The sequence below is a fragment of the Ursus arctos genome, unplaced genomic scaffold, assembly GCF_023065955.2.
Source record: "Ursus arctos isolate Adak ecotype North America unplaced genomic scaffold, UrsArc2.0 scaffold_8, whole genome shotgun sequence".
NCBI lineage: Eukaryota > Metazoa > Chordata > Mammalia > Carnivora > Ursidae > Ursus > Ursus arctos.
Genome location: NW_026623100.1, coordinates 75,314,290 through 75,334,279, shown reverse-complemented (window position 1 = coordinate 75,334,279; position 19,990 = coordinate 75,314,290). Strand labels below are relative to the sequence as shown.

The following is a 19,990-nucleotide window of genomic DNA, read 5'->3' as shown; positions in this document are numbered from 1 at the left end:
TTTCTTCCTTAAATGTTTGGTAGAATTTACCTGTGAACCCATCTGGGCCTGGAGCTTTCTATTTTGGAAGACCGTTAATTATTGACTCAACTTCTTTAATAGATGGAGGCCTATTTAGATGGTCTTTTTCTTCTTGTGTTAGTTTTGGCAGATTATGTCTTTCAAGGAGTTGCCCCCTGTCATGTATGTTATCAAATTTGTGGGTATAGAGTTGTTCATGATATTTCTTTATTATCCTTTTAATGATCTTTCTTAATTAGTCTGCTACAGGCTTAGATATTTTACTGATCTTTTCACTCATTGATTTCTACTCTAAGTCTTATTATGTATATTCTCTTGCTTATTTTGGATTTACTTTATTCTTCTTTTTCCTAGGATGGAAACAGATAATTGATTTTAAATCTTTCATCTCTTCTAATATATGCATTAAATGTTACACATTTACCTCTAAGAACTGCTTTTGCTACATCCAACAAATTGTATTTTCATTCCCACTTAGTTCAAAGTATTGTTAAATTTTTTTGAAATTTTTTCCTTTGATCTATGTGTTGCTTAGAAGCATGCTGTTTAATAACATATCTTAGAATTGTCCAGTTCTCTATGGTTGCCTCAGAGTTTACAAGATACATTTATAATTAATCCAAGTTCACTTTCAAATAAGCACTTCACAGGTTTTGTGAGCATCTTACAATAACAAAATAATCCTAATTCCTCCTTACTATCCTTTGTATCATTGATGTTATTAATTTCACTTATATATAAGCATCTGTTCTGAACTAAAGATTCACAACAGCTGTGTTCTGGTTTCAAAAAGGAAATAAGCTTCATTATTATTATAGAAGCCGGATAGAAACAGAAGAGGAAGGGAATCTACACATAGATGAACATAATAGTCAGCAATAAATGAGAATAAAGTTGCATCAAATCGGGTAAACACCCAATGTCATTAGCTGGAGAAGCCCTGTGGAAACAGCCAAGCTGGAGTCCTGATTGAGAGGCCTGGGCAGAGCGTCCTCCCCTCCGGTGAGACTTCCAATTGACCATTCCCATAAGGGCCAAATTTATAGGGCAGATAACAGGGGCTGAAATTAAACATTTGTTTGCCTACGTGCAGTTTGGAGCAAGCTGCATTTCTATGTTACCATGTTTTTATATTTTCAAGGAGCCTGGGCTATGTGTGTCTTCCTCCCCTCCTGGATTCCATTCCAAGGGGCCAGCCCAGCCTGGAGTAGGAGGGGATGTAAGGCAAGATTTGTAGCTCTTAGCGTCCAGAACAGAAGGGCCAGTTCTGACCTGGAGGGTGGAAAATATATTTTAAATAACCAGGCTCCCAAGGTTATTCACACAGCATGAGTCTCACAAACAACATTCCTTAGCCCGCTTGCATACGTGCAAGTCCTGGTTATGCAGGACAAATTACAGAAACATCTATCCATATAGACCATATAGATCATTCATAAGTATATATACATATATGAGATATATTCATAATCATGCATATTCAAATACATTGTTGGTGTTATTATATTGAACAAATTTCTGTTATATTGATTAAAAATAAGAAAAATAAAAGTTTTTATTTTTCCATCACTTATTCCTGCTTTGATCTCTTTCATTTTTAAATTTAGATCTGAATTTCTGACCTGCATTATTTTCCTTCCTAACATTTCTCGCAAGGCATGTCTACTGGCAACAAATTCCCTCAGTGCCCGATGTCTGGCACGAATCTGAAGAAATTCTGTCATTGTTGTTTTAGATATTTTCCCATGCTCTTTCCTTTTCCTTCAGGTAGTCCCATCACAAGAATCTTATACATTTAGCAGTTGTTCTACAGTCCCTGGATATTCTCTTCTGGTTTTGTTTTGTTTTTGTTTTTTTCTGTTTGCTTCTCAGCTTTCGAAATTGCTATGCTATATCCTCAAGCTCAGAGATTATTTTCTCACCCATGTCCATTACGGCAGTCTTCATTTCTGTGACAGTGTTTTGTTTTGTTTCTTTTTATCTCTAGCATTTTTTTTTTTTGGTTCTTTCTTAGGATTTCCATCTCTCTGCTTATAGTGCCCATCTGTTCTTGCACGCTGCCTGTTTTACCCATTAGAGCCTTTGCATATTAATCACAGTTGTGATCAATCTCTGGTTCTGATGCTTGCTCTGCTCTTTAAATCGTGTTTTTTTGTCTTTTATTATACCTTGTCATTTTTTTCTTGATAGCTGGACATTAAGTAGCCAGTAAAAGGACCTGCTGTGTTGATACTAATATAATTGAAAACATCTTGAAAAAACACATAGATGTACATGTATATTTATTTAAGTATATAGAGATTTATTAAACCCCTGCCATGTCCAGATACAGGCCTAAGACTTCTACATAATTATAACTATTTTCCTACTTCCTCACCTTTATAATAGAATTCTTGGTGAGGAAGTAAGAAAAATTACTTACTTTGGAATTTGTTCTTGTGACAAAGGTTGTTACCACTTGGGAAAGAGTTCAGATCCTCTATAAAATGGATGAATACCCAGATTTGGAATAAGAAGGATCTTAAATATCTTCTGCAATGTTTTTCTGTTCCCTTTTGTGTTTTAAAGAAGGAACTGGAGTCCAGAGAGTTTAATTTGCGTAACTGTTAGGCATTTTATTATTTATTTTACAACCCAAGGAAATAACACAAAGCAAGTAGTAGGGGAAGCAAGACTCAAACCATTGCATCTGGACTCGAAGGCCAAAGCTCTGTCCAGTGTTTTCCAGAGTATTACGGCTTTTTCTAAAACTCTTTATTTTGAGATAATTGTGACTTATATAAGAGCTTCAAAAAGAGTATGGAGTTACCATATACCCTTTACTCAGCTTCCCCTAATGTTACATCATAACCATATTAAATTAACAAAACAAAGAAATTAATATAAATACAATGCTACCACTAAGCTATTCTTAAATGTCCAGAACAGGCAAATACACAGACATAGATATTAGATGAGTTACCAGGGGCTCATGGGAAGGAGGAGTGGTGAGTTACTGCTTAATAGGTATGGGGTATCAGTTTAGGCTAATAAAATTTGTTTTTGAACTAAATTGAGGTCATTGTTGTAAAAATTGTGAATTCATCATATGCCACTGGCCTGCACACTTTAAACTAGGTAACTGCATGTTATATGAACTTTACCTCAATTTTAAAAAATGGATACAGTGGAACTGTTATAGTAGGCTCTTACAGTAACCCAGATGAGAGATGGTACTAGCTTAGCTTATCCTATGAGCAATAGAAGATGGAGAAATTTGAAAGATAGAAAGTTTTTTTAGGAAGGAACATTGATGTGATTGGTGATGACTTAGGTATGGGAGTACAGGAAGATATGGGTAATTTATAATATGAATATTTCCCCAGCTCACATAGTACTTACTCCCTTCTGGATAATCCTTTATTATTTCTGACATGCTTCCAGTAAAACATGTATCACAGGAAATTATAATGGATTGTAAATTTGTTTACCTTGAGCTACTGTAAGGTTCCAAAGCATATATTGAACTATTAATTTTTGCATTCCCATTGCTCGTCTCAGTGTTTGTTACACAGTAGGGACTCTACGACTTCCGGATGAATGATGATGATTACATATAAATAGTTGTGTCAGTGATGTACAAGCCTAAGAATGTTTATAAATTTCTTAGCCAATCTTTTGTTCATGAACATTGAGAACATCAACTGTCCCTCTTGGAATGAAACAAAATACAAGTCATTGCAGTTGTAATTAGTGATGTCATTATAATATTCTGTACGTACTAATATTAAATCCACAGATACGACTGAGTTGATAAATAGCAAATGCATACAGAAAACCTCTTTGCTGTTGTGATGAATTAATGTATGAAATAATTTATACCAAATTCTAATTTTTCCATTTCTCCAAAATAGCCTGATTACTCATTTTCCAGAGGATAAATGGCTTGTCAGAAATGGGAAGCTTTAATATTGTAAATATTTCAGCTCTTTTGAAATTAATCTGCAAATGTAATCTTAATCAAATCTCAATATATATTTTTGAAAATAGACTAAGACGATTTTAAATATGTCAGTAAGAACAAATGTAGTCTAATGACTTGAATACCGATATATTTATGAGGCTAATTGTATTGAACAGCCATAACAATTTACATGGCCCATGGCCATGTGAGAAAAGACAGACACATCAATGAAATAACATACAAAATTCTTTAAAAGATATTTATACATAGAATTTAACATTTTAAAATGTCATCTAAAACTGGTAGTCAGCTGGGCTGTCTGGGTGGCACAGTTAGTTGAGCACCTGACTCTTCGTTTTGGCTCAGGTCGGGATCTCAGGGTCATGAGAACGAGCCCTGTGTCAGGCTCCGTGCTCAGCACAGAGTCTGCTTGAATTTCTCTCTCCCTCTCCTGTCTCTCCCTCTGCCTCTCCCCGCCTTATGGGCTCTCTCTCTCAAATAAATAAATACATCTTTAAAAAAATTTTCTCTCTCTGCCTCTCTCCACCCTCCCTAATAAGTAAGTAAGTAAATAAATAAAGCTGGTAGTCAATTAATGAATTATTCAAAAAGTGATCCTGGAACACCCACTGTTTAATAGAAAAGGGATTGGGGCGTCTGAGTGACTCAGTCTGTTAAACATCTGCCTTGGGCTGGGGTCATGATCTTGGAGTCCTGGGAAGAAACCCCATGTAGGGCTCCCCGCTCAGCAGGGAGTCTACTTCTCCCCTGCCCTTCCCTCCTGCTTGTGCTCTCTCACTCCCTCTCTCTCAATAAATAAATAAAATCTTTTAAGAAAGAAAGTAAAAGGATTGAACAAGCCAAATACGTATTTCACATTTATGCTAAAATAGCCTAAATATAGTTTATGTTTTAAAAGCCATTAAAAGAAGTTAAAGAAAGTATACTGTAAACTTTTGTTATAGTGTATACAGAAGAGTTTCTAAAACATCAGTAAAAGCAGAAAGCATGATTATTTTTTTTGGTAAATTAAAAAAAAATAGATAAAACTGCCAAACTGAATAAAAGTGATAAATTGAGAAAAACATTGCAAGAATATAAAATAGGAAGGTTTGTTCTCTTTTACATTAAAAGTTATCATACCTCAATAATAGAATTGTTCTGGAGGATAACTTGAAAACAGATCTCAGAAATTGGCATCACAAGAATACCATTAAACTAATGATTCTACTTACACACATTTTTCCTAAAGAAATTGTCAGATAAGGGAAAGACATATAGCACACATATTTTCATTGCAATGTTAAGAGTAGCAAAATAAAATTGGAATCAGTATAAATGTACATCAGTACATTACAGATTACATGCGTTGAATTATTGTATATACATAAAATAAGAGATTACAAAGAAATATGATATAGTACTGTAGATATATATGGATACATACAAAAATGTTTATATTGTTAATATTAAAAGGCATATTTTAGAATATATGCTGCATGATTATATGTGTGTGCAAATATGTATAGATGGATAAAAATAAATGGAAATGTATAAATCAATACTTAAAAAGAAATGTGTTCACATATTTGTATATGCATGTATATACTTACATGCCAGTGTGCATAGACAAAGATATAAAGAAAATTGCAGCCATTTATCTTAAAATGTTAGCCATATTCACTTCTGAGTGATAGATTTAGGAATGATTTTGTTATTACTTGTACTTTTATAAAACTTTTGTTAATTTGTAACTTAATCTTTAATAATTCAGCATTGATAGTGGGGAGTTTATACTTCTGTTTGTTATTTTGAATTTTTGAGTTAATTCCCTAAATCAGCATTACATACTTCAGGGATAATGAGTTCGTATTTGAAAGCTTCCAAGTAGAAGCCCATGATCTCGAGGCAACTGCTATAAGAGCTTCAGTTAACTTTAGCTCTGAACAACACTGGAGGCTTAATAAAAGAAATAAAAATGTCTTTTTATTGGTAAAATGTCTGGCTTCAGGATATATGGATTAGCAAAAACGTAATGAACAGGAGTTCTCAACCTTGCATGAACAGGGTATGGGAATTGAGTGTGTGCATTAGACTATTACTTGAGAGTGATACCTGAGGCTTGATTCTAAAATAGTTGGTTGTCCAGACACTCAGAATTTTGTTGCCTGAATCCAACTAAAGTCAACTAAATTATGGTGCTAAAAGTTTGCCGTGTTTGCTTTGGGACCTTTCATGCAAGGAGCTACTGGTGCATTTTAAACATGACAGAAACAGAGCTTCACTGAACTTACAGAACAAGTAACAAGAAACTTTTTGCAAGTAAGAATGTATGTATGTGGTAGAAAGCAGGCTGAGAATTACTTTAATGGGAGGTTGGAGGGAAGAGACGTCGAGCAATAATATTCATCAAAAAGAGACTCGTGCACGTGAATAGCCAAATGTACTTAGATCCATTGGCAAATATTATGGCCTGTCCTCAAATTCATCTACAAATAATTTTCAATCAGAGATGCATTTTCAGTGACCATATAGTCAGTAAAAAATAACCATCAATTATGATGAAGAGTCAATATGATCCAAATCGTGTTCATCCAACATGATACAGCAAATTATATACATGTGATCCATATCTGTATCTGCATCTATCTATATACACATAGACACACCCATACGGATAAAAAAGTGAGGCTTAAAAATGCAATAACTAAATTATACACAAAAAATATGTAGTAAAAATTGCAAAGTGTTTGGATTGAATAATCTAAATAAAATAACAGAAAACCAACAATATATCAAAACATGAGGTTTTCAGCTAAGCCTGTACATGGAAGGTGATATGTAGTCTTAAGAGAATATATTTTAAAGGAAGAATGATGGTAAATTAATAAGTCATGGTTTACAAGTAAAAAATAATTAATACAAAAATCATCAGAGTAAATCTGAAGGGCATAATAAACAATTAACTAGGAGACAATCAAAAGCATCAACAAAATCTACTCCTCTAAAAAGACTAGCAAAATAGCATGGATCTGGCAGAAATAATAAAAAAAAAAAACAAAAAACAAAGAGAAGGCAAAACCAATTATACTGAAGATGAGAGAAAGGATACAGCTACAGATATATAGAGAAATCTGTAAAAACTAAGAACTACTAAGAACAAATTAACTATGGAAGCACTAGGAGAATATTAATGAAAACATACTGCATATATAATTTTAGAAAAACATACATCCCCAAATCACAGTATGAATCGAAATCCGAAAGAATTCCTTACTTGCCAAAAGCCACATTTGTAGTAAGAATACGTACTACCCCAGACGTGAGCAAACTCAGCCAAGATCTCCAGACCTGCAGACAGGACCCACAGCTGACCACATGCCTATGATCAAGCATTACCCGTGTTAGTCAAGGCCAGACCGAGGTGGCACGTTTGGTTCCTGGACCTGTTTTAAAAGCATAAGCAGCACTATAGTTGTATTATAGTTTTATATTACCAACTTAGCTCCATGTTCTGTTTTTTCCCTACTTATGTTTTATGCACCTCTTTTTAAAAAACGATTTTATTTATTTATTTATTTATTTATTTATTTATTTATTTATCAGAGAGAAAGAGAGCACGAGCAGGGTGAGGGGCAGAGGGAGAGGCAGACTCCCCGCTGAGCAGAGAGCCTGATGAGGGGCTGGAACCCAGGACCCCAAGATCATGACCTGAGCTGAAGGCAGACGCTTGACTGACTGAGCCACCCAGGTACCCCTGTTTTATGCACCTCTTAGCTTCATGAAGTATCAATTGTTAACTCTGCCTTTTTCTCTCCTACTCTCTATTTACCCACCAATTGTAGAAACCTAATGGGACCCAGAGGGTAACATTTATGTTGAAACTCTCTGATGCACCTGATCATGCTGGGTCCCAAATGGCACCTCACTGTTGGCAAGAATGGATACCTCTAGATTGTTACAAGGCCCTCTCACCCCACTTCAAGTTTTCAAGAAACCCCTCACTCTCCTCTCATGTTTCTTGGCTCAACAGGGCACATAAAACCTATAAAAGGTTTCCCTAGGCTCAACAGGGCAAGGCAGCTTTGGGGACGATCTCCTGCCTTCTCCTTGAGCTGCCCTTCTGATGGCACAGCTTTCTTTGCTACAAGTCCAGTGACTTAGACATTGGCTTACTGTGCATTGGGTTCACGGACACGTCTGAGTTCGGTAACAAGACCAGTTTAGCTGAAGCCCACAAACTCATGAGCTAAGTGAGTGCTCACTGTCTTATGCAACTGAGCTCCTCTGGTGGTTTCTTATGCAGTGCTGTTGAGGCAAGAGATACAAACTCAAAAAGGTAACAGCACTTGGTTAGAGACCACAGTTGGTTACTCTGAAATTAGAACCCAAGTCTGTCTAACTCCAGATCCCATACACTACAGCAAAGGAATTATGCTGTAGTATGACTGCCAAAGACACCCACTCAATTTCCAAAGAGTTAAGATCATACAGAGTATGTTCTCTGCAAAAAATGCAATTAAGTTAAGGTAAATAATTGAAGAGCAGTTAAAAATATCAATATATTTGGAAATTTAAAAACCAATTTCAAATAACTCAAAAGGAATTATTCATGAAATTTAAAAATATTTAGAAATGTACCAAGAATAGATTATAATAGGCCAAAATATAAGGAATGAGGCCAAGCTAGTACTTGGGAAATTCACATCCTTAAATGCTTATACCTTATGACCAAAACCAAGAAAGGCTGCAAAGTGATTCATTAAACACCTACTTGAAGAAGTAAGAAAATTCACAAATGCATTAAATACAAGAACAGCTGAAGTAAAGATATAATAAATATAATAGCAAACTCTTAAAGTAGAAAAACCAAATATTGATTCTTGGAAGGACCTAAGAACTCTATTAAGCTGATAGAATTAAGAAAAAGAAAAGTCATGAATAAACAATATGAAGAATTGAAAAGGGACTATAAATATAAATGCCGCAGAGTTTAAAAGATAAAATATAAACATCTTATTGTCAGCAAGTTTTAGAAGAGATAAATATGGAAAAGCCTCAAAAAGGTAAGAGATGGTAACTGACCTTGTAAGAATAGATTAAAAACTTGAAAATTCTCATACATGTTGAACAAAATTAATCTGTCAAAAACGATCTTACCACAAAGAATAGATCAATTCCATGTTTTCACAGGTTAGCCCCTCCAAATAGTTACAGTAAATTAATCCCACTCTTACAGAAACATCTCAGAAAAGGAGTAAATGGAAAAAAACAGTGCATAAAAAAACAAGTCCACAGATTATTTTCGTATTTGTAGAACTTTGAGATGAAAAGCAGACACAGGCCATAGAGTAAAAGAAATGTAGAGATCACTCTTTCTCATAAACATGGATGCAAAAATCCAAACAAAATAGATGGATATCCTATATTAATGCATCCCCATATGACATTCTTTCGAAAGAATGTCGGTGGTTTTTCAATCCCCAAATTTCACAGAATTCACATTTTCAGTGCAATGCTTCATGGTTTGTGTCTACCTAAAAAGATACAATGTCCCCAAACTTAATACAACATCTGGACCAAAACCATGTGTCCTGACTTCTTGAGTTACTTTCCAAACACACTTGTAAGCACTATAGCATTATGTGTAGATGGTTTTAAAAGTCTCTGATTTGTCAACAGAGGAATACATCTCTCAGGTACCCTTGGGATGAAGATGGTCTGAGTATCTATCGTCCACACTGTGAGCCAGTTCTCAAACATGGATTCTTCTCTGGAATCTTTCTATATTTCATTTCATTAGTTAATTAGTCCTTATTTTTGCCCAGATTTGTACACTAACAGCCAAAAGTAACAGGGGGGTATGAAAGATGCAACGGACCACATCACCTGCCCATTGAATTTCTGCATGATGTAGGGGGACCACCAGGCACGTGCCAGCAGCATGCATGAAGTACGTATGTCATATGCTGCTCTCTTTCTATGCGTTCTGCAAAGCCACAGAAGGTATTTTAGCCTTGAGCGATGCAACATAAAGTCATAAAGGAGTTAATACCCAGAGGGGTAAGTCTAACAGGAAAATTACGCACCCAAAAGCTGTTGGGGAATCTGTGAACAAGTGTGCCAGGCCTCTCACCCTCCAGTGGAATAATTTTGAGGCCAAACCAAAATTAGGACACGAAGCAATGCTTGTTAATATCCATTTAATATGCATATCTATTGGTAATTGAAAAGCAATTTTTAAAAGATTGTGTGGCCTAAACTAAAAGCTTCTTTTACTTAAAAAGAGGAGTTGTACATTTTATTATATAGAAATTGATTTGGGGCTAAAGTATTACACATTGTGATTTTCCCATAAGAATAAACAATATCCCAGAAAATACTGTTAGGAATAAAACTTATTATCAGAAAAAAATTTCTGAAAAGTGAAGTTAGGAAGTTATCTATATTAAAAGGATCTAAGCATGGGACACCTGGGTGGCTCAGTCAGTTAAGTGTCTGCCTTTGGCTCAGGTCATGATCCCAGGGTCCTGGAATCGAGTCCCACATCAGGGTCCTTGCTCAGCACAGGGCCTGGTTCTTCCTCTGCCTGCCGCTCCCCCTGCTTGTTCTCTCTCTCTCTCTCCCTGATAAATAAATAAATAAATAAATAAATAAATAAATAAATAAATAAATAAAATCTTTAAAAAAAAGGATCTAAGCAAATTATAAAATGAATGACATAATGACTAAGAAGTATTTAATGCAAGAATGCAAGGATGTTTATTTGTCTATCATTAGAAAATGTATGAATGTAACTTACACATTAATAGGTTAAAGGAAAATAAGTAATTTGGATATCTCAATAGATGCTAAAAAAGCATTAAAAATGTTCAATAGAAATTATTTTTAGAAAATAAAGAACAATTAGAAAACCAGAAATAGATTATTTGATTACCTGATACACATACAAAAATTGAATATGTTCCCCCTAAAGATTACTAATTAAATGATCATAATTTGTAGCAGAGTTTAGCAAAGCTGCCAGACACAGAGTCGATTAGCAAAAGCTGATTGCAAATCTATACACCACAACTACATATGAGAAAATACAGATTTTTTAACATAGCGACAAAACATAAGGTGCCTAATAATTACGTTTAACAAAGTACACACATTTCTCTAAGATTTAAGTTTAGAATTGCCCACAATCGGGCACCTGGGTGGCTCAGTCGGGTAAGCATCTGCCTTTGGCTCAGGTCATGATCCAGGGGTTATGGGATCCAGCCCTGCCTTGGGCTCCCTGCTCAGGGAAGAGTTTACTTCTCCCCTCCCTTCTGCCCTCTCCCCTGCTTGTGCTCTCTCACGCACTCTCCCTCAAATAAATAAATATTTAAAAAATTTAAAAAATAAAATTGATCATGTTCTTGCCCAGGAAGTCTTAGTATTATAAAAATGTTTGTTTCTCTAAATTAATCTACAGATGCAATGCAGTTCTAATAAAAATTAGAAAATTATGAAAATTACCGAAAAATAGAAAAATAATGGGAAATGTGGGAAAATGATAATAAGTTCATGGAAAGAAAACAGAACTTCTTAATACTATACTATATCCTATGCCTATATATAATTGCTGTAAATTTATCTAATAGAACTCAGAAAATTAATCCCGAGTACAAAACAATGGGTAAATAGCCAAAAACAATAACTTTTTTTGGCCCTCTTGTCCCTTTTATTAAAGAAACAGTAAGAAAAGATACAATTCAGGAAACAAAAATAGTAACTTTGAATAAGAACAAAGAAAGGTTATATCCCATAGGTATCTGTCCTTTACCTGTCCTGTTCAATTTTTTTTCCTTTCTTCACTAATAGCTTGGTTGAGGACATTACACGGGCGACATATTGTCAAATTCACCCCTGGTGTATAGTTATGATTGTTAGGTCATACGCCATAACACAGAACCCAGATCCAAAATGCTTTTGACAGGTTTGAACAAGAGGTTATATTTCCTTGAAATGTAACACGGAAAATGAAAAATTCTATGCAAAATTGTATAATAGAGCAATTTAATGTCTTTCCCAGTGTCTCCCACTCTCTAGGTTGGAAGCTGACTTAAAGGTCATTTTCGATGCCATTTCTCATCATTCTGCACACAGTTCTCTCGCTATACTTAGTTCCCCAGGAGACAGGACACAGTGAAAGTTCCAGTCAGTTACACGCATCTTATTTCTGATTCTTACCACTTTTTCTTCCTCGGTAACTGAGACATACAACCTGGATAAAAAATGCTCAAGTCCTCTTTATCATACCGTCTCCTGAAAAATACCTCAGAATCATCCCCAAGCCCTGCTCCCTACCTGTGACACACATAGACCCCATCCCTAGGAGTTAGTGAGGGCCAAGCCCAAGACATAAAGAGGAACAGTGGCAGGGCAGGGGGTGCGGGGGGAAGAGGGATGTGGAAGCCAGAAAAAACAAACCTTAGGTAGACTCACAGTTTCCTTGGACTGAACCAAATACAGCTCTCATTTTATCTTCCTCTCCTCCTCCCCAAAACATCTCTTAGTTCTTGGCCCCTTTACTTCCTTCTGGAAGTCGGATTGTTGAATTTTGCTAGACAACATTTGCCAGCTTCCAGGAGCTAGCTCAACATTCATCTTGTCCTTCAAGGAAACTGATAGTCAGGAGGCTTTTTAACTAGACCAGACTGCTGGTGGCATTCATTTTTAGAATAATATTTAGCAGTCATTTATGGACACTGCTTTTCCAGGATTCACAAAACTGGGAGGTGCGGCTCTGGATGTGTCCTTGAGGCAGAGAAGTTTTGGTTTCTAACAGCACAAAATATTGCTATATTTTTTATTTCAGTAATTTCCAAGCATGGAAATTGCTTCAAATGAAAGATTCTGTTGGCTTCCCCACAATTCGGGTATTTATACTTCCGGCTTGCTGAAGCTTCACGTGGTTTATGAAATGCTGCTTTAGAAAGTAGATAAACACAAGGGGGATATCATATGAAGAAAGTATAATTCATTCCTACCTTATCATAAGTCTATTCAATTAAATTGCTTTAGTCTTAGGTGATACCGTTTAAAATTTCAGTAACCTGCTCAAGCATTAGAATGAATTTAAGCATTTGAAAGGAAATCTTTGCCTTACCTTTCCGTACTCCCCAACCAAACTCAGAGAGAAACTAGGCTAGCCTGTGATATATACCAGATAATATCTGGTTCCTGCTACTTATGTTCTGTTAACAAATTGGTCATAAAAGCTCAGGGCTATCACTTTAATAATTGTAATTCTGTGTGTGTGTGTGTGTGTGTGTGTGCGCACGCACAAACTTCAAACTTTTCATCATGTAGGTCAGACTGATATTTTTAAACTTGCTCACTCGAGGTTCCTTGTATGCAAAATAGTAAAAAGGATTTAACAACTCATTCCTATGAATTTTTAAGCTCTAATTATACATGCCTCGATACTAACTATTATGAGAGTGGCATGTCTGGAAGCCATTACTTAAAATCTGAATAGAAATGACATCACTGGTTATTATTTAATGTTAAACCCTAGGCTTTTAAGAGGCAAGTAGGCCTGGATTTGAATCCTGCTTTCAACTTGTCAAGGTCTCTTATCTTGGGAATTTAACTTAACCGTGGTATGCCTTTATTAATTTGACTATTAATTTCAAAAATAGTATATAGTTCACCAGCGCCATGGTGAGGATTAGGTAAAATTATATAGCGAAAGTTCAAAGCACCAGGTCTGACACATAATGTGCTCCTAGGAGGTACGAATTCCATTCTAGAAAGATTTGCTATAGGAAAAGATTATTTGAAAAAAATATATATTTCTATAACCGGTACACCTGGGCTAGTGTTTTACGTTACTTGGTATCTGCTATAAATTAATCCCAGTATTCCATGAGAGGTAGTTGCTTTCTCTTTCGGATAATAGAAACTTGCAAATCCATTTGCTCTCGTCCCAGTGGTGGTTGTGTCGGTGGGGGTGGTTTTTCATTTATTGTTCCTGGAGAGCCTGGAAGCTTATGCTAAATTGTAACAAATGTCTCATCCCCGATTTTTTGCATCTTGTCTTCTCCTTTTCAAGACTCCTTTGTTCTTCCCTCTTCGTTGTATTTACATATTCATTTTTGTAATTTCTTTCTCACTTTGATTGTAACATGAGAAGCGGTATGATTTATAACTACCAAAATAAATGCATTGACTCATAGGGGATGGACGTCCCGATGGGGAGAGAGGGGAAGGACAAAGCAGCACTGGGTCTCGTTGGTCACTGACTGCATTAGGGGCTAGGCTGGGCAATCTGGCAAGAAATGGGTCATTGTACTGTAAGGTCCGAATGAGATTCCGGGTGCTGCCTGACATCTTTGAGCCTCACAGCGTCCCCGTGATGTAGCCGGGAGTCCTCCTGCTCACTCCAGATGTGCTCCCCACCCCACAGGAAAGGCTCCCCACATCGTAGATGGGACCAGCTGCACCCAATCCAGACCTCAGCCTCCTGGGTTTTACCTCCCTGCCAGTGTGAGAAGTTATTCAAAACAAAATCAGTCACATCCTCCTGTGGGAACCAGGCATTAATTACCCCAGCCTCTTGTCCCTGCCCTGCAAAGCATGCCTCCCGCAGCTCTGGCTGCAGCCTTCTGTGGCCCTGCATTGCGTGTGGTGCCCTCCTCCCCGAGGCTGTGAGTACACGTGCCTAAGAAGCCACTCTCGGTTTCCTCTGTCCCATGTCAGGTGCCACGTATTCGGCTCTCTGTCCTACTTAGGACAGGAACCCCTCCTTCATCCATGGCGGCAGAATCGTCATGAGTGCTGGTGGGTTGCATCAGGGGTAGAAAATGACCCAAGGGAGGAAAAAAATTCCGTTGGTGGTCTTCACGTCGCATTTTATACCCTCTTTCACACAGACTGTGGGTGTTGGTGAGGTGAGGTCTTGGTCATCTTATTATTTCCTCTACTTGTTCAGAAGTTGTGTTTTTAATTTTTAGTACTCTTGTGATTGTTCCTATGTTTTAACACACAAAAGGTCCTATCGTGACCTAGACCTTATTCCCATCTTCTGGGAAAAAGAAAAAGATATACTATCATTTTAGACAGCTTATGTAAAGAAGTGTGATGTTTATCTAATTAATATCTTGTTTCACATGCCCAATATAATTTATTAATATTATAGATATTATATTATATAGATATAGATATAGATATCTATAATATTATAGATATTATATTATAATAACTAGTATGTAACTATATTATGATTAGCTTTGATTTTCTCATAAATTCATTACTCCCACCTCTGCCTTTCCATCCTCATCCTGAGTGAGGCAGGTGTTCCATCCTCTGACACCTGCGCAGTCACTGAACTCGGAGCCGCATCTCCCTGTTGAACTGTCCCAGAGCTGCTGTCTGATGAGTCAGCAACCATTCAGCAAGGAAAGTCTCTACTGTGTTTCTCGACCTGAGAGATATTTTTCTTATTTTTATCATTCTTATCACAGCTTTATCTTTTATCAGTTTCATTGCTGTATCATCTCAATTTACTATTATAGTTTATCTATAAGTGTTTTTGTTCTTGTTGGTTTCTGGGGCTAGAAAATGGATCCAGTAGAAATTAATACAGCCACCTTCAGAGGGAATCAACACTAGATTTCGGAAATTTTGTGACAATCCTGACTGAAATACTTAGTGTTCTTCCTAAACAAGGATCCAATCATTCACTTAATTGAGTACCAATTATTGACTCTTATGTGCCAAGCTCTGTTCTAAGTGCTAAGGAAAATACAGAGAAGCTCCTGAAGATGATTAATATTCAGTCCATACTCCAACTACCCCATGATCTGTTTGAGAAATACACACATCAGCATGTCATTACATTACACACACATGTAGTGTTATAATAGAGACACATACTAGACATTATTTGTGTGTTTGAGGTGAGAATAAGTGATTATGTCTACTTGGGTGGTAGAAAGTTGGAAATAGCTTCATAGTGAAATTAATCTTTGGATTGTGTCTTGAAATGTTAATAAGATTTAGTAAAGTAGGGCAGAAGGAAAAAGGAATGCCAAAGTGAAGGAAAGACCAAGCGAAGGCAAAGGGCATGGGCAACGCATTCCCACATTCACCAATTGATGGATTGCTTGATTGACCCAATAAACACCAATCAAGGACTTCCTTTGGGCCAAAAATTGGGCAAGGTAGTTGTGGAGAGGCAAACCTTGCCTCCAGGAAGGCTACATGTCTTCGGGGAGGGGATAAGTCAACCACTCAAGGTTCTGCCAGTTACATGTTAAGCATGCAGGTAAGCACAGAAATTCTGGGTGTCTGTGTGATGGGAAGGCAGCTCCCGGAGCATCGCTCGTTTAGACGACTGCCTTTTCCCCATAATGAAAATAAAGCAAAAGCTCAGAAGAGTCTAACTAAATCAGTCTTTCTAAACACTTAAGGCCCCTCTTTATTTTACCTCCCACGTCTTGCCCATATTAAAAGTCCATTTCATTTGTCCTAAATTCATCGTTCCCCCATTTCTCTGAAGCGCTTTCCCTCATTCCACTTCACAGCCCTCCGTGCGCTCACGCGCTACCGGTGTCAGATTCACCTTCAGTCCTGAGTGACAGATTTTGGGAAGAACCCAATTAGAACCCAGTTAATGAGCCCTCCATGGGCCGCTCTAATAGCCAAATGACTGTTTATTTTCATCTTTTGAACTAAGAAAGAGATTGTAAGTCAAGGAAGAATTTAGAATAAAGAAGCACTAATTGAATCAGAAAAACACCTGTGCTCCTCAACCTATATTTATTTATGTACTTTAATCCAACGTTTAAAAGGTGCAAAGTGTTTTAAACATGCTAATTACGTGCTATAAGAAAACAGACTCTCAATAAAAATGAAGAATTAACAGCAGCAAGGAAAAAAAATATATCAGGGAACAAAGGAATTTTATAGCCTCTTACCCTGAAGTACTTTTTATATGAAGATACTAAATGAAATATTCTTTTTAAAATGGCATTTATGATGATTCTATGGTAAAAATAAGGTATATTCATAGGGTGTCATTAGCAAATATTTACATATTTGAATGAAAAATATTACCCAGTAATTGAAAAACCCTGACTTGTCACTGAAAAGTCATAAAGAGTGTCTACCGTGTGCCTTTTTTCTTTCACGGTTCCGGAGAAGCAGCTGTTAGAGGCTTCATCTGATGCTAGAATAGCCAGCTGCAAGGACAGGCCACTGGGACTCCAAGGTGACAACCGTTTTATTTTAATTGTTTCTAAATGTGCAATGACTGCAGGAATCTCTAACAATGTGAATATTTAATAACCCATGATTACTGTGTACCCCTCTGCCTTTTCTCCTCATCAGAAACATAGACACCACCTGTCTCCTTTTTCATAAGTGATCACCTATTATTGCGTATGAATAATCTGCTGTTGGTAATGTGAACCCTCAAATCGAAAAGAGAGTTGCTCCTGCACACAAGACCGCAGAACCTTTCGAATTTGACCAAGGTGAGAAGGTGAAGCCAAAAAAAAAAAAAAACCCAAAAACCAAAAACAAAACAAACCTCAAATTTGGTACTCTGAGATACCCTTTAGAATCTTTCTTTATTCCAAACGTGGCAATACCTTCTCCCACTCCACGGTTGTCTACTTACTAAACCTGGGAAATGGTGAGCGCTCAGATATTTTCTTACTTCTATTAGCTCAATTGAATTTCTCAAACCTAACTAACTTCTAGCCATATGGGGTTCAGAAAGATTTATAGCGTGGTATTAATCTCTATCCGTCCAAGTTGCTTCTACATATTTCTCCTTCCAAAAATTGCCTTTCTATGCATCGTGGATGCCATTTCTCAAGTCTGCCCCAGGAGTGCTGGCTGACTTTGATGTGTTTCTCTAACTTCTTCCTGCATATCCCAGTCCTGTCATAAGCGGCATTGCCATCTGTAGAGTGGACATGAAGGTTTTTTATTCTAGAAACACACAGACAGAACAGGACTTATATATACTGATAGTTTTGCTAGGTGGAAAGAATATGTCATTTAAAGACAACCAATTTGGGTTCATATGGAGATCCTGAAACGTAAGGGTCTTCACTGAGAACAGCAACAAAATGCCAGCTCCTAGGTATAGTCCTGAGGCATACAAAATGCCCAAGGCAGACATTAATGCAATATTTCATGAAAAATATTAAAATATGTAGACTTATTACAATTAGGAATTGCCCCCACTTTACTCACCATAGTATTCTTCAAAAAAGAGTGGACCCAAATGAAAATGCCCCTTAAAATAAGAAATAACCTAATAAGTTACAGCATAAAACTTTTGCGTGTAGAAAATGGAAAACATGGAAAGAGTAAAGGGCATGAATACAAGGCAGCTACCATGTATCAAAAGGGGGTTAAAAGCTAGAAGAAGAGTTCATGCAAAGTGTTTTGTATGGCCGCAAAGATATCAAAGAGAAGGTCATTTATCTGAGGAAAGAAAATCAAATAATAAATAAAATAGGAGAGGGGCGCCCAGGTGGCACAGCGGTTAAGCGTCTGCCTTCGGCTCAGGGCGTGATCCTGGCGTTCTGGGATCGAGCCCCACATCAGGCTCCTCCGCTCTGAGCCTGCTTCTTCCTCTCCCACTCCCCCTGCTTGTGTTCCCTCTCTCGCTGGCTGTCTCTGTCTTTGTCGAATAAATAAATAAAATATTTTTTAAAAAATAAAATAAATAAATAAGAGAAAGGCAATTCTTGGTAGCAGAGTTCAGGAAACTAAAGAGAAAAATAAAACAAATATAGAGATGAAAGCCACATTAGAAGCAATAAATTAAAAATAAACCCAACTCACATCAATCAAGGAGAGACTAAGAGGGTAAAGAAAACAATTAAAACGAGGTGTGATAAAGGTAAGAGGCAGGATGATACAGTGCCTAATTTCACATGCACGTTAAGAATCAGACTGTCTGGGATCAAACTGCATAGCTGCTACTTATCAGCCAAGCATCCTGGAACAAGTTACTTACTCCTCCTGTGTGTTAAGATCTTCATCTATAAAGTGGGAATAATGATTAACCTACCTCTTATGTAAGATTTAACACAGCTCCTGACATGCAGTCAGAATCTCACAAATATTAGTTATTACACAAAAATGGTAATAAAGGAGATCTATGATATACACACGAACAGTAACAAATACAACGAAACAACAACGACACTCTCAAATTAAGATGTTTGTCCCTGAGGAATGAAAGAGTGCACCTTATTCTAGGAAATTTCGCTGCAAAATTCTTAGCTCCATGGTTTATCCAGAAGAAGTTACGGAATTCCCAGATTTAAAAAAAAAAAAATCCAGGCACCAGGCAGAAAGAGATGCATAAATTAAGACAAAACAAAAACAGAGTGATAAATTGACATATTATTTTTCTATGCTAAATTTCAGTGGCAGAGGACAATAGAACTTCACTTCGAAAGTTGGGCAGAGAAAAAAAAATGACCCCAGAACATCAAGATCGGTGGGAATATCCTTCAAATATAAAGATGACATACAGAAAGAATAAATACTTTTGAAGATCATCTGTGTCTTTTGTCTTTTGCACTAGATTTGTCCACCATGTTACCGTTTTTTCAATCTTTGCATATTTTAATCAATTTAAATAAATTCTATAATAAAAGAAAAATATATGTCCATCTGGAAAAGAAGACAATTTTGTTTGGACTTGGAGTCCAGAATGCAATAGCTTGTGCAACTTTTCCTAGTTGGTAAAGCAAATATCTGGCTAAGCCTGGTTTTTCATCTGTCATGGGGAATGGGGCAGACCTGCCAATCCGAAGTTGAAATATTCATGTAAACAGCTTACTCAGCAAGTGGTAGAGATTATTTGGTTTAATTATTTCTGCTCAAATAGTGAGCCGTAAAAATAGAAGATCCCAAGTTATTTCTTTTCACAAAGAAATCATGTCAAGATAAAATATGCCATACAAATAAATGGGAAATCTTGTGTTCTGCACGATACAGTCAACATTATCCAAAGTTTTA

The 19,990-nt window shown here is 36.6% G+C and overlaps 1 long non-coding RNA gene across 2 annotated transcripts; it reads left to right on the top strand.

Moving 5' to 3' along the window:
• Positions 1 to 948: 948 nt before the first annotated feature.
• LOC123000343 (uncharacterized) lies at positions 949 to 19,516 on the top strand. Of its 2 annotated transcripts, none has more exons than XR_008958236.1 (5): positions 949 to 1,023; positions 7,571 to 7,715; positions 17,147 to 17,210; positions 17,330 to 17,475; positions 19,394 to 19,516. It is a non-coding gene; the product is annotated as an uncharacterized LOC123000343 (long non-coding RNA). The 2 variants fall into 2 exon arrangements; XR_006408297.2 differs by having other exon boundaries at positions 17,144 to 17,210.
• The last annotated feature ends 474 nt before the right edge of the window (positions 19,517 to 19,990 follow it).